This window comes from Gossypium hirsutum, chromosome A06, assembly GCF_007990345.1.
Source record: "Gossypium hirsutum isolate 1008001.06 chromosome A06, Gossypium_hirsutum_v2.1, whole genome shotgun sequence".
Lineage (NCBI taxonomy): Eukaryota > Viridiplantae > Streptophyta > Magnoliopsida > Malvales > Malvaceae > Gossypium > Gossypium hirsutum.
Window position 1 is genome coordinate 24827228 of NC_053429.1, and position 13621 is coordinate 24840848.

The 13621-nt window shown below is 38.5% G+C and overlaps 1 non-coding gene across 1 annotated transcript; it reads right to left on the minus strand.

The window, feature by feature from the left end:
- Nucleotides 1-12719: 12719 nt before the first annotated feature.
- On the minus strand, nucleotides 12720-12826 carry LOC121231095 (small nucleolar RNA R71). Its single transcript, XR_005929163.1, has one exon. It is a non-coding gene; the product is annotated as a small nucleolar RNA R71 (small nucleolar RNA).
- Between the last annotated feature and the right edge of the window lie 795 nt (nucleotides 12827-13621).

Here is a 13621-nt window from a genome sequence, read left to right on the forward strand (position 1 = left end):
ATCTATACTTGGGCAAAATGACCATTTTACTCCTAGACTTTTGCAAAATGACCATTTTACCCCTAGGTTTGAAAATCGATTTTTATCGAATTTCCTTATCATCCAAGCCTAATCCACCATTTATCTTTCTTATGAAAACCCTAAATTTCCAATATTTCACAACATTACTATCTATTTTACCAACTTTTACAAAATGGTTTAATTAAGGTTTCATGAGAAATCTCTTAACAGAAGTTGTTTATTTCACCACCAAGACTCATATTCTTCCATAAAATTTTTGAAAAAAACATACTTAATCTCATGGAAAAACCCTAAACTTTCAACCATTTTATAAAATAGTCCCCTCATTTGAAAGCTCATGCTTCAAGGGGTAAGCTAAAATTATGTGAATCACTTACTTGCAAGAGGAATAAGTTGCTGAAATTTTTGAAGTTCAAAGCCCCTAAGAATGACTAAAAAATCAGTGGTAATTAAGAAAGAATGAAAATAAAAAATGATAGCTAGGCTTAAGCATTATTTTATTACACATTATGTCATCCAATTACCTAATGTTGACTTTTCAACGTTTTTATCTCCCATGGCCGGCCAAGCTAAAATCTAAACGTCTTTTTGCCCTTTATAGACCCCGAATTAAGATTCTTAATAATTTAACACCCTTAGCTATCAATATAAGACTTTTACACTTTATGCGATTTAGTCCTTTTTCACAATTGAGCTCACAAACGTTAAAATTAACTCGCCAAATCTTTCATACACTACTAATAACTGATACGTGATATTTGCGACAGGTTTTAAAAATTTATAAATGAATCATTCTTGAGACTAACTTATTATCATGATTAAGGCAAGTGTACCTATCGAACAGTAGTATAGTTCAGCAAGACCGGATTGTCGAACCCAAATGAACCACGAGTACTAGTATATACTTCCTTTTTATTATCTAGCCTAAAAATCAAGAGGTTTGGTTATCTAAACTAATTCTTAAACTAAGAATGCACAGAAAGAAAATTTGGGAAAATACTTTTTAGAAAATTCGATTGATTAAGACAATACCTAAGGAAAAATCCACCTAGACTTCACTTGTTATTTGACTCTGAATCAGACGATTTATTTATTTAACTTGATTCGTAGAAATCTCTAAGTTATATTATTACCTCTCTCGAGACTAATAACGTCTAACCCTAGGTTGAATAATTGAAATCTCTTTCTAATTAACATCCTAGAATTGCGTTAACTCGATCTATAGATTCCCTTATTAGGTTTCACCCTAATCTGGCAAAATCTTGTCACCCTATCTCTAGGCGCGCAATCAACTCCGCTTAATTACGATAAATTTACTCTTAGACAGGGTCTATTCCTCCACTGAATAAGAGCTTTAACTGAAATCAATATCCTGGACTATTAAAACAAGAATTAAGAACATATAATTAAGAACAAATCAAATATTTATCATACAATTCAGATAATAATAACAAGATCCGTCTCAGGTTTCATTCCCCTTAGGTATTTAGGGGTTCTAGTTCATACTTATGAAGGAAAACATCTCAAAAGCATAAAGATAACAGGACATAAGAAAACCTAAAACTCCTAAAGGAACTTGAAAGGAGATCTTCAGTCTTGATGATGAATCCGGCTTTTGAGATGGATCAATCGGCTTTCCTTGAGTAATTCCTTCCTTCCTACTTTACGTCACCCTTCTAAGTGCCTCCTTAGGTGTTTAAATAGGCTTTAGAATGCCTAAGAGCCCTCAAAATTGGCCTTTTCTAAATAGGGTTATACTTGGGCTCGGTAGGGACACGCCCATGTGACACACCTGTGTGCGATTACTCCAGCTCGTGGTCAAAGCTGTTGAATAGGCACGGGCGTGTAGTCTACCTGTGTAAGTCGTGCTTCGATCTTGCCAAAGGGACACTTTCGTGGGACACGCCTGTGTGAGGAAGTCCAGGTTGTGTTGATTTCCCATGTGGATCCATTTTCTCTGTTTTTGGCCCGTTTCTTGCTCTTTTTACTCTCCTATGCTCACCTAAGTATAAAACATGAAATTTAAGAATTAGGAGCATTGAATTCACCAAATCTAAGGAGAAATCATCCACAAATGAGCTAAGCATGGGATAAAAATATGTATAAATTACGGTTTATCAATAACATATTATGATTCCAAAATAATAATAAAGTAATTTCTCTGACTTCGAATTTATGGTCTCTGAACCACAGTTCCGACTAGCCCCAAAATCGGGCTGCTACAATTCTCCTCCTTGTAGGGATTTTCGTCCCTGAAAATCTTACGGATGAATAAGTTTGGGTATTGATCTCTCGTAGTCTCCTTAGGTTCCCAAGTGGCTTCCTCGACTCCATGTCTATGCCACAAAACTTTTACGAGTGCTATACACTTATTCCTCAACTGTTTGACTTCTCGAGCCAAAATCTTGACCGGCTCTTCACCATAAGTCATGTCCGGATGAATCTCAACCTCTGCTAGTGCAATAACATGCGAGGGGTCTGATCTATATCGCCCTAGCATGGACACATGAAACACGTCTTGAATCTTTTCCAATTTTGGTGGCAAAGGCAATCGATAGGCAACCGGCCCTGCTCTCTCGGTAATCTCATAAGGTCCTATGAAACGAGGATTCAACTTGCCTCTTCTACCAAATCTGAGAACTTTCCTTCACGAGGATACTTTCAAAAACACTCGATCACCGACTTGAAATTTGATCTCTTTACGTTTTAAATCCGCATCGAATTTCTGCCTATCCGAGGTGGTTTTCAAATAGTAGCAAACCACTTTAACTTTCTCTTCAGTCTCCTTGACTAAATCGACCCCGTGAATCTGACTCTCTCTGAGTTCGGTCCAATATAATGGCGTTCGACACTTTCGCCTATATAAAGCCTCATAAGACACCATTTTCAAACTTGACTGATAACTATTGTTGTAGGCAAATTCAACCAATGGTAAGTACCTTTCCCAACTACCTTGAAACTCAAGAACACAGCACCGCAACATGTCTTCTAAAATCTAAATCACTCTTTTCGGCTGACCGTTAGTTTACGAGTGAAACGTCGTGCTAAAACTCAACTTTGTACCTAATGCCTCTTGTAACTTTTTCCAAAACCTCGAGGTAAATCTCGTGTCCCTATCCGAAATAATCGATAAGGGTACCCCGTGCAATCTCACAACCTCAAAAACGTACAAGTCAGCCAATCTGTCAAGGGAGTAGTCGGTACGCACTGGTATAAAATGTGCCGACTTTGTTAGCCTATCCATAATAACCCAAACAACATCCTTTTTCTTCGGGGTTAATGGCAAGCTCGTCACGAAATCTATAGTAATCCGATCTCACTTCCACTCGGGGACCGTGATAGGCTGAAGTAGACTCGAAGGTACTTAGTGTTCAGCCTTTATTTCCTGACACACAAGACACTTGGAAACGAACTCTAAAATGTCTCTTTTCATTCTCGAACACAAGTACATTTTCTTCAGGTCATTGTACATTTTTACACTACCCGGGTGGATGGACAAACAACCACTATGTGCCTCTCGTAGAATCTTCTATATAAGCTCATTGTCCTTGGGTACACAAACTCTATCTTTGAACATTATACATCCATTGGTGTCAATACAAAATTCAGATTCATTTTTCGTCTCGCATTGAGCCATCTTAGCTTGTAACTCATTATCACCTTTCTGAGCTTCATGAATCTCTTGTAGAAATGTCGGCCTAGCTCTTAACTCTACTAGTATCGAACCATCCTTAGACATAATCAACTAAGTATTCATGGCCTTTAAGACAAACAATAACTTTCTACTCAAAGCGTCGGCGACTACATTTGCCTTTCTCGGGTGATAATCAATTATCAGTTCATAATCTTTTATTAGCTCTAACCACCTTTGCTTCCATAGATTCAATTCCTTTTGAGTCATCAAATACTTGAGACTTTTGTGATCGGTAAATACTTAGCATTTCTCACCATACAAATGGTGTCTCCAAATTTTCAACGCGAACACTATAGTAGCCAACTCTAGATTGTGCGTCGGGTAGTTTTCTTATGAGGCTTCAGCTATCTCAAAGCATAAGCTATAACCTTACATTCTTTCATAAGCACACATCCCAAACCATTCAAGGAGGCGTCACTATATATCAAAACTCCTTGTCTGAATCCAGTTGCATTAAAACTGGTGCTTCGGTCAACAAAGCCTTTAATTTTTCGAAACTCTGTTGACACTTTTCGGTCCATTCGAATCTGACATCTTTTTGCAGTAGCCTTGTTATCGGAGTAGCTATCATAGAGAATCCATTTACAAACCGTCTATAGTATCCAGCCAAACCCAAAAACCTTCGAACCTCCGTCACATTCCTTGGCGGTTTCCACTCAACAATAGCCGAGATCTTTCTTGGGTCAACTCTAATCCCGTCTCCTAACACAATGTGTCCTAAGAATCCAACCTCCTAAAGCCAAAATTCACTCTTGCTGAACTTGGCATATAACTGCTTATCTCTTAAGGTTTGTAAAACCATTCTCAGATGCTCCGCGTGTTCACACTTATCACGCTAATAAATTAGTATATCATCGATAAAGACAATTATGAACTTATCCAAATATGGTAAAAAAATAAGGTTCATCAAATCCATAAACACCGCCGGGGTATTAGTCAAACCAAAGGGCATGACAAGGAGCTCATAATGCCCGTACCTCGTCCGAAATGCAGTCTTTGATACATCTTGCTCTTTAACTCTTAGCTGATAGTAGCCAGACCTCAAATCAATCTTAGAAAACACGATGGCTCCCTTCAACTGATCGAACAAATCATCGATCCTTGGAAAAGGATACTTGTTCTTCACAGTTACCTTATTAAGTTGTCTATAGTCGATACATAACCTCATCGACCCATCTTTCTTTTTCACAAAAAGTACCGGAGCACCCCACGTTGAATAGCTAGATCTCGTAAAGCCCCTATCCGTTAACTCTTACAACTGTACCTTCAACTCTTTCAATTCTTTTGGAGTCATTCTATACAGAGTGATCGAGATAAGTGTCATACCAGGGACCAATTCAATACCAAATTCAACTTCTCTAGTTGGAGCTAATCCGGGTAACTCTTCCGGAAACACATCTATAAACTTACAAACCACTGGTACAGATTCAATCTTCGATTCAAACACTTGAGTATTCAACACAAAAGCTAGATAAGCCTCATATCATTTCCTCAAATACTTCTCAGTAGTCAAAGATGATATAATGACAGGGAAGTTATCTGATTCATCTGGCCCAACTTGAAGAGTATTGCCGTCTTCACATTTCAACTTAATAACTTTTCTCCCACAGTCTACTACAACACCATGATAAGTCAACCAATCTATCCCAAATATCACATCAAATTCATTAAACGGCAATAACATCAAGTTAGCCGAAAAATAACGACCTCTAATTGTCAAAGGACAATTCCAACACACTTGGTCCAAAACATGTCTGCCTAAAGGGTTGGACACTTTCATCACAAATTTGGTGGACTCTACTAGCATGTTCATACGAGATATCAATTTCATGCAAATATAAGAGTGGGTAGATCCCGGGTCAATTAAAGCAAGAACAGATATATCATGGATAGAGAAGGTACCCGTGATCATGTTCGGAGACTCTGCCTCTTCACGGGCACAAATGGCCTCGCAGGCACTCTACCCTCGGAGCTTACTATAGCATCTCTTGGCATATCTCTTCTGGTAGCCCCACTTCTAGGGTTCTTTTGTGGTCTACCCCACAAAGGAGCACTACTTGCTCTCACATATTGATTTTTCTTTTTGTCATCAAGTTCGAGACAGTTTCGGATGAAGTGGCCGAATGACCCACTTTTGAAGCACCCTTTTTCTTTGCCTCGGCACTCGTTGAAATGGCGCCTACCACATTGTGGACATTCTGGTTTATTTGGCTGAACACTACCAACACTCGTGAAGGAAATGGTCTGGGCTCTAGAAGCCGTGTTCTGCTGGTTCTTGTTTCTATTAGAGAACCCCACCGAAGTATTCAATTGGGTAGTGAATTCCTTAGATTTTTTAGATGAGGACTGATGCGATTTCCCCACCTGTCTTTTCCTTGAATCATGCGACTCAACAGCCGCATTTCTTCTCTCTTTAACGAACTCTTCTGCTTTGCATGCTCTTTCAACGAGTACCACGAATTCTTTTAACTCTAAAATGCCCACAAATACTCAGATATCCTCATTTAGACCATTCTCAAACCTTTTACACATGGTAGCTTTAGTGGATACGCACTCCCACATGTACTTGCTGAGTTTTACAAACTCACGTTCATATTCTGCTACCGTCATATGACCTTGTTTTAACTCCAGAAATTCCTTCCTCTTTTGGTCTATTAACCTCTAACTAATATACTCTTTTCAAAACTCTTCCTGGGAGAATTCCCAAGTTACTCTCTCTCTCTGTACAATAGACACGAGAGTATTCCACCATTGATAAGTCGAGTCGTATAGGAGTGACACTGCACACTCCACACACTCTTCAGGTGTGCACGACAGTTTATCAAATACCCTGATTATATTCTCTAACCAAAACTCTTCTCTCTCTGGGTCGTCATCTATTTTGGCTCGAAATTCCTCGGCTCATTGCTTCCGGATTTTGTCTACCAGAAGCTTCTCCCTCCTAAACACGTCCTCTCTTTGCGGAGCTATAGGGGTATACTGAGAAATCGGATAAGGTGAGGGAGGTGGAGTGTTTGGATTCACACGAATGAACTCTGTGTACCAAGCATCCATCATTCGGAGGTAGGCTTCTCTAGCCTTTCCACCTTGGCCCATGGTCACGAGCTCACTCTCAACTGGCACGGTCCCTTCAGCTGGAACCAGTGCGTTACTCTCCACGTCATCTGCCGTGGCTCTATCCGGATCCATTTACTATATATGAAAATACAATTTATAATCGTCAGGAGTCGTCACACTATCAATATACTATTATGGCATGTATAGCTAGACTCGTACTCATGCTAGGTTAGTCTTAGAACTGACTAAACCATAGCTCTGATACCACTAAAATGTAACACCTTACACCCGTACCCCACGCCAGGACGAAATACGAGGCATTACCCAACTTGAACACATACATTCTCACATTTTCGAGTCACCAAAATTAGGTCAAATTTAAAACTTTACGTTTTTTATCAAGAACTTAATAACAAAGGCCTACGAAGCTTCAAGCATTTATTTAAAACCATTCGGGATTGATTCGGATCTTCCCACAACTCGAAAAAATATTACTAGACATAGGGGCACACGCCCGTGTGGGAGGGGCAACACACCCGTGTAACCGATTCGATATGGTCGTGCTGTTGGCCCGTGTGGCTCATACGACCTAAGTAATACAGGGACACTCCCGTATCCTATACCCGTGTGGAGTTGATTCTAAATTCACACCTACAGAGGTTTTCACAGGGCCTGGCACACGCCCGTGTCCCTAGTACGTGTCCTAGCCCATGTGCAAAAACCTGGACATTTTGTTTATGACGTTAGCAATTCTTAAGGCTCACACGGCCAAGGCACACGCCCGTGTGCTAGGCCGTGCCCTTCACACAACTAAGACACACGGTCGTGTCTCTGCCCGTGTGCTTACTATCATGCATACTGACTTGAAAATTTTATTTGCAAGAGACACACAGCCAGATCACAAGCCCATGTGGCGGGCCTCGTGTCTCATACGGCCTAGACACACAGCCGTGTGCCTACCCGTATGGACAAAATGAGGCTATTTATCAAGCCTTTTTGTCACTTTTACATACGTAACCTGCATAAAATAACTCTATGCCATTATAAGGGTACATCACATAGCCAAAATAGCCACAATGGACAACATTTCATTTGTACAATTTACTCATCCATGAAAATATCAACTTCTATTTATAAATCAAAATAAATATTGACCATTATCCACGGTCTTATACAAAATCAAGGGATTTACCTCAAGTCAACACATTTGACTATTTCTCAATGACACATAACATTAAAGTCTAAGCCCTATACATTCCATACACAAAACAAGGATTATAACTATACTGAGTGCTCCGGATGATAGTGTGATCGTAACCTCCGACGTCTTCTGAATCCCCGAGCTATTTAGGCGACACTATAAGGAAATGGAGAAGAGAGGGGGTAAGCATAAAGCTTAGTAAGAAGCATACAAATACATAACAACAACTTTACCATTTAACAACATGCTCTTAATACAAAAGTAGGCATAAGCATAACTTACTCATCACTATCCAATACCCATCATATAGCATATATCGAACTCTCATTTTATATATATATCGAATAGGTACCTGTATTACTCATAACACGGTTATACTTTTCTCATGATCTTAAACCATAACTCTCACCGTTGAACCATTCGGGACACTATCAGGTGTTCATTAAGCCTCAAACATGGGGTAGGATGCCGATGCCATGTCCTAGACATGGTCTTACACTAGCTCATCTCGTAGCCGATGCATGTCCCAAACATGTCTTATACTGGCTTAAATCTTGAGGCCGATGAAGTCCCAGACATGTCTTACACTGGCTCTCGTCTCAATGGAGATGTCATGTCCCAGACATGGTCTTACACTAGCTCACAATAACCTATATGTCATGGCATGAATATCCGATTTATTTCCTATAGTTCAACCGGGAATGTTACTATCTCAATTGTCTTTATACGTTCTCATTTCCACAATTAAGCAATTCATGCTAAATCAATTCAACATATATAATGACAACGTAGTTGTGCTATTTGTATACAACTTACCTTGGGTTACAAAATATGGTGTCTAGACGGTTTAATCATTTTGCTTGGCCTTCCCCGGGTCTAAGTTTGGATTTGGTATTTCTTGATATATAATAACAAAAAATCATAAATTTAATCATTTTATCGATCTAAGCATCCAATAATCTATACTTGGGCACAATGACCATTTTACCCCTAGACTTTTACAAAATGACCATTTTACCCCTAAGTTCGAAAATCAATTTTTATCGAATTTCCTTATCATCCAAGCCTAACCTACCATTTATCTTTCTTATGACAACCCTAAATTTACAATATTTCACAACATTACTATCTATTTTACCAACTTTTACAAAATGATTTAATTAAGGTTTTCATGAGAAATCCCTTAACAAAAGTTGTTTATTTCACCACCAAGACTCATATTCTTCCATAAAATTTTAGAAAACAACCTATTTACTCTCATGGAAAAACCCTATACTTTCAACCATTTTACAAAATAGTCCCCTCATTTGAAAAATCATGCTTTAAGGGGTCCAAAAATGTAAAAATCATCAACAAAAAGTATGTGAATCACTTACTTGCAAGAGGAATAAGTTGCCAAAGTTTTTGAAGTTAAAAACCCCCAAGAATGGCTAAAAAATTGGTGGTAATGAAGAAAGAATGAAAAGAAAAGATGATAGCTAGGCTTAGGCATTATTTTATTACACATTATGCCATCCAATTACCTAATGTTGACTTTTCAACATTTTTATCTCCCGTGGCCAGCCAGGCTAAGATCTAAGGGTATTTTTGCCCTTTAAAGACCCCTAAGTTAAGATTCTTAATAATTTAACACCCTTAGCTATCAATTTAAAACTTTTTCACTTTATACGATTTAGTCCTTTTTCACAATTGGGCTCACAAATGTCAAAATTAACTCACCAAATTTTTCATACACTACTAATAACATGCTCTGACTCCAAAATAATAATAAAATAATTTCTTTGACTTCAAATTTGTGGTCTCAAAACCACAGTTCTGACTAGCCCCAAAATCGGGCTGTTACATGAACTTTTTCAATCTCTTAGATGAGGACTGGTGTGATTTCCCCATTTGTCTTTTCCTTGAGTCATGAGACTCAATATCAATTTTTCTCTTTTCTTTGGTCAATTCTTCTGCCTTGCAAGCTCTTTCAACTAGTATCACAAACTCCTTTAACTCTAAGATACCAACCAATAATTGGATGTCTTCGTTCAATCCATCTTCAAATCTCTTGCACATGATGGCTTCGATAGATACGCACTCCCTAACATATTTAATGAGCCTTACGAACTCACGCTCATATTCTGTTACTGCCATTCGGCCTTGCTTCAATTCTAAAAATTCGTTCCTCTTCTGATCTATAAACCTCTGACTAATATACTTCTTTTGGAATTCCTTTTGGAAAAACTCTTATGTAATCCTTTCCCTTGGTACAACCGACACAAGAGTGTTCCAACACTGGTAGGCCAAGTCTTGCAAGAGTGACACAAAACACTTCATGCACTCCTCAGGTGTGCAAGACAACTCATCGTGTACCCTAATGGTATTTTCTAGCCAGAACTCTGCCCTCTCAGGGTCATCATCTATGTTCGCTCTAAACTCTTCAGCCCTTTGCTTCCTAATTCTGTCAACCGGAGGTTTCTTCCTTCTTAACATCTCTACCTCTTAGGGCGCTATGGGGTTAGGTTGAGAGATTGGAGGAGGGTGGGTGAGGTGGAATGTTTGGATTTACACGAACAAACTCTGTATACTAGGCATCCATCATATGGAGGTAAGCTCCTCTAGCCCCTCCGTCCTGACTCATTCTCACGAGCCCACTCTCTACTGGCGCGGTCCCTTCAACGGGAGCCTGCGTGTTACTCTCTACATCGTCTGCCATTACTCCGTGAAGATCCATTTACTATATGAAAACACAATTTAAATTTGTTAGGAGTTGTCACACTATCACAATATATTTATGGCATGTATAGCTAGACTCATACTAACGCTAGGTTAGCCCCAGAATCAATGAAATCATAGCTTTGATACCACTAAATGTAACACCCCTTACCCGAGTTCTACGCCGGAATAGGATACGAGGTGTTACCGGAGTTAAACACATACAAATGTACATTTACTAGTCATGAATTTCACTCTAATTTAAAACTTTTAACAATATCCTAATTTCCTTACTATGGGTCTACGAGGCCCCAAACACACTTTAGAGTTAATTTGGGACAAACCTGTGCACTCTAGAAAACTTTGTAAAATTTCAAGTAAACAGGGACACACGCCTATGTGGAAGGGTAACACGCCTGTGTGTCTTCTTAACATGGTCATGTTGAAGGCCCGTGTGGCTTACTGATAAACCGTAATTTATACATAGTTTTATCCCATGCTTAGCACATTTATGGATGGTTTCTCCTTAGATTTGGTGAATTCAATGCTCCTAATTCTTTAATGTCATGTTTTATTGTTATTGTTATCTGAATTGTATGATAAATATTTGACTTGTTCTTAATTATGTGTTCTTAATTCTTGTCCTAATATTCCAGGATATTGATTCAAGTTAATGCATTTATTTAGAGGAGCAAAAGTCTCTATCTAAGAGTAAATTTGTCATAATTAAGCGAAGTTGATTGCACGCCTAGAGATAGGGTGACAAGACTTTGCCAGATTAGGGTGAAACCTAATAAGGGGATCCATAGATCGAGTTAATGCAAAACTAGGGCATTAATTAGAAATAGATTTCAATTAATCAACTTAGGGTTACACATTATTAGTCTCAAGAGAGATAATAATATAACTTAGGGATTTCTACGGGTCAAGTCAAATGAATAAATCATCTGATTCAAAGTCAAATGACAAGTGAAGTCTAGGCGGATTTTTCCTTGGGTATTGTCTTAGTCAATCAAGTTTTCCCAAAAGCTTTGGATTTTTCCTTGGGTATTGTCTTAGTCAATCAAGTTTTCCCAAAAGCTTTTCCCCAATTTCTCTCTGTAAACGCTTAGTTTAGTTAATTAGTTTAGATAAACAAATCCCTTAATTTTTAGGTTAGATAATAAAAAGAAAGTAATTACTAGTACTCTTGGTTCCTTTGGGTTCGACAATCCGGTCTTGCTAAAGCTATACTACTGCTCGATAGGTACACTTGCCTTCATCGTGATAATAATTAGTTTCAAGAATGATTAATTATAAATTTTTAAAACCTGTCGCGAAAATCACGTACCAAGTTTTTGGCGCCGTTTCCGGGGAACTAATGTATTAGGAACACTCAATTTTTATTACTTTAGCCATTTTACTTTATTTGCAATTTAAATTTTTATCTTCTTTTCTAATTTTTCTTTTATTCGCTCCTTGCAGGTTTTTATAGTGTATGACTAGAAGAAACCCGTCGAGACCATTACTGTTTGATAGTGAGATCGATTGCACAGTTTGCAGAAATCGAAGAGAATAAGGCAAAGCTTAAGATACACAGAGGAAGAGCAAGAGGAGGATATTCACACCACAACCGAGGAGATGACTGAAAACCAGGAAAATCTGCTACCTCCTGCGATTGCTACTAATCAGGATCCTGCTCCGCGTACTATGTATGATTATGCTAAACCTTCTTTAACAGGAACTGAATCGAGCATAGTTAGGTCTGCTATTGCTGCTAATAATTTTGAACTGAAACCTAACACCATTCAAATGATCCAATAGTTTGTTCAGTTTGATGGTTTGCACGACGAGGACCCAAACACTTATTTGGCGAATTTCTTAGAGTTTTGCGACACTTTTAAAATCAATGGCATTTCTGATGATGCCATTCACCTTCGGTTATTCCCATTTTCATTGAGGAAGAAAGCTAAACAGTGGTTGAACTGGTTACTAAGATGGTCAATCACTACTTGGGAACAAATGACCAAAAAATTTTTATTAAAATATTTTCTATCGGGTAAAATAGCCAAGTTATGTAATGATATCTCTTCTTTTGTGTAGATGGATTTAGAAACACTTTATGATGCATGTGAGAGATAGAAGGACCTTTTAAGAAGATGCCCTCACCATGGGCTACCACTCTGGCTACAGGTTCAAACGTTTCACAATGGTCTGAATCCTTCGACTAGACAGATGATTGACACAGCTGCTGGAGGAACTATCAATAATAAGACACTTGAGGATGCTTATGAATTTATAGAAGAGATGTCACTGAATAATTATCAGTGGCAAGTCATGAGAACAAAACCAACGAAAATAGTCGGTGTTTTTAACGTTGATTTGGTCACTATGCTCTCTAATCAGGTAGAACTTTTGAATAGAAAAATTGACGGTTTTCTTAGTTCTTCACAGATCAGAGACCACCACCACCTCTAGGCTTCCAACAACCACCCTACCAACAAGAGAAAAAACCGAACCTTGAGGAGATGCTAACAAAATTCATCTCGGTGTCAGAAAATCATTTTCAGAATACCGAGACAGCACTTAAGAATTAACAAGCGTCGATCCAAGGGCTCTAAACTCAGATAGGACAGCTCGCCAAATTAATATCTGAACGACCACAAGGTAGTCTGCCGAGTTACACTAAATCTAACCCAAGGGAACAACTCAACGCAATTACCATTCAAGATGAGGAAGGGTTAGTTGCACCAGAACCAGAACCAAGGCAAGAGGTTGTGGTAAGTAAAGGTAAAGGTGAGGTGGACCACAATGACCAAAAACAGGTAAGTAAAGAGTACAAACCGTGTGTACCATACCCAAATGCGACAAGGAAAGACCACTCAGACGAATAATTCGATAAATTCCTTAAACTTTTAAAGAAATTACATATTAACTTACCGTTTATTGAAGCTCTTTCGCAGATGCTGAAC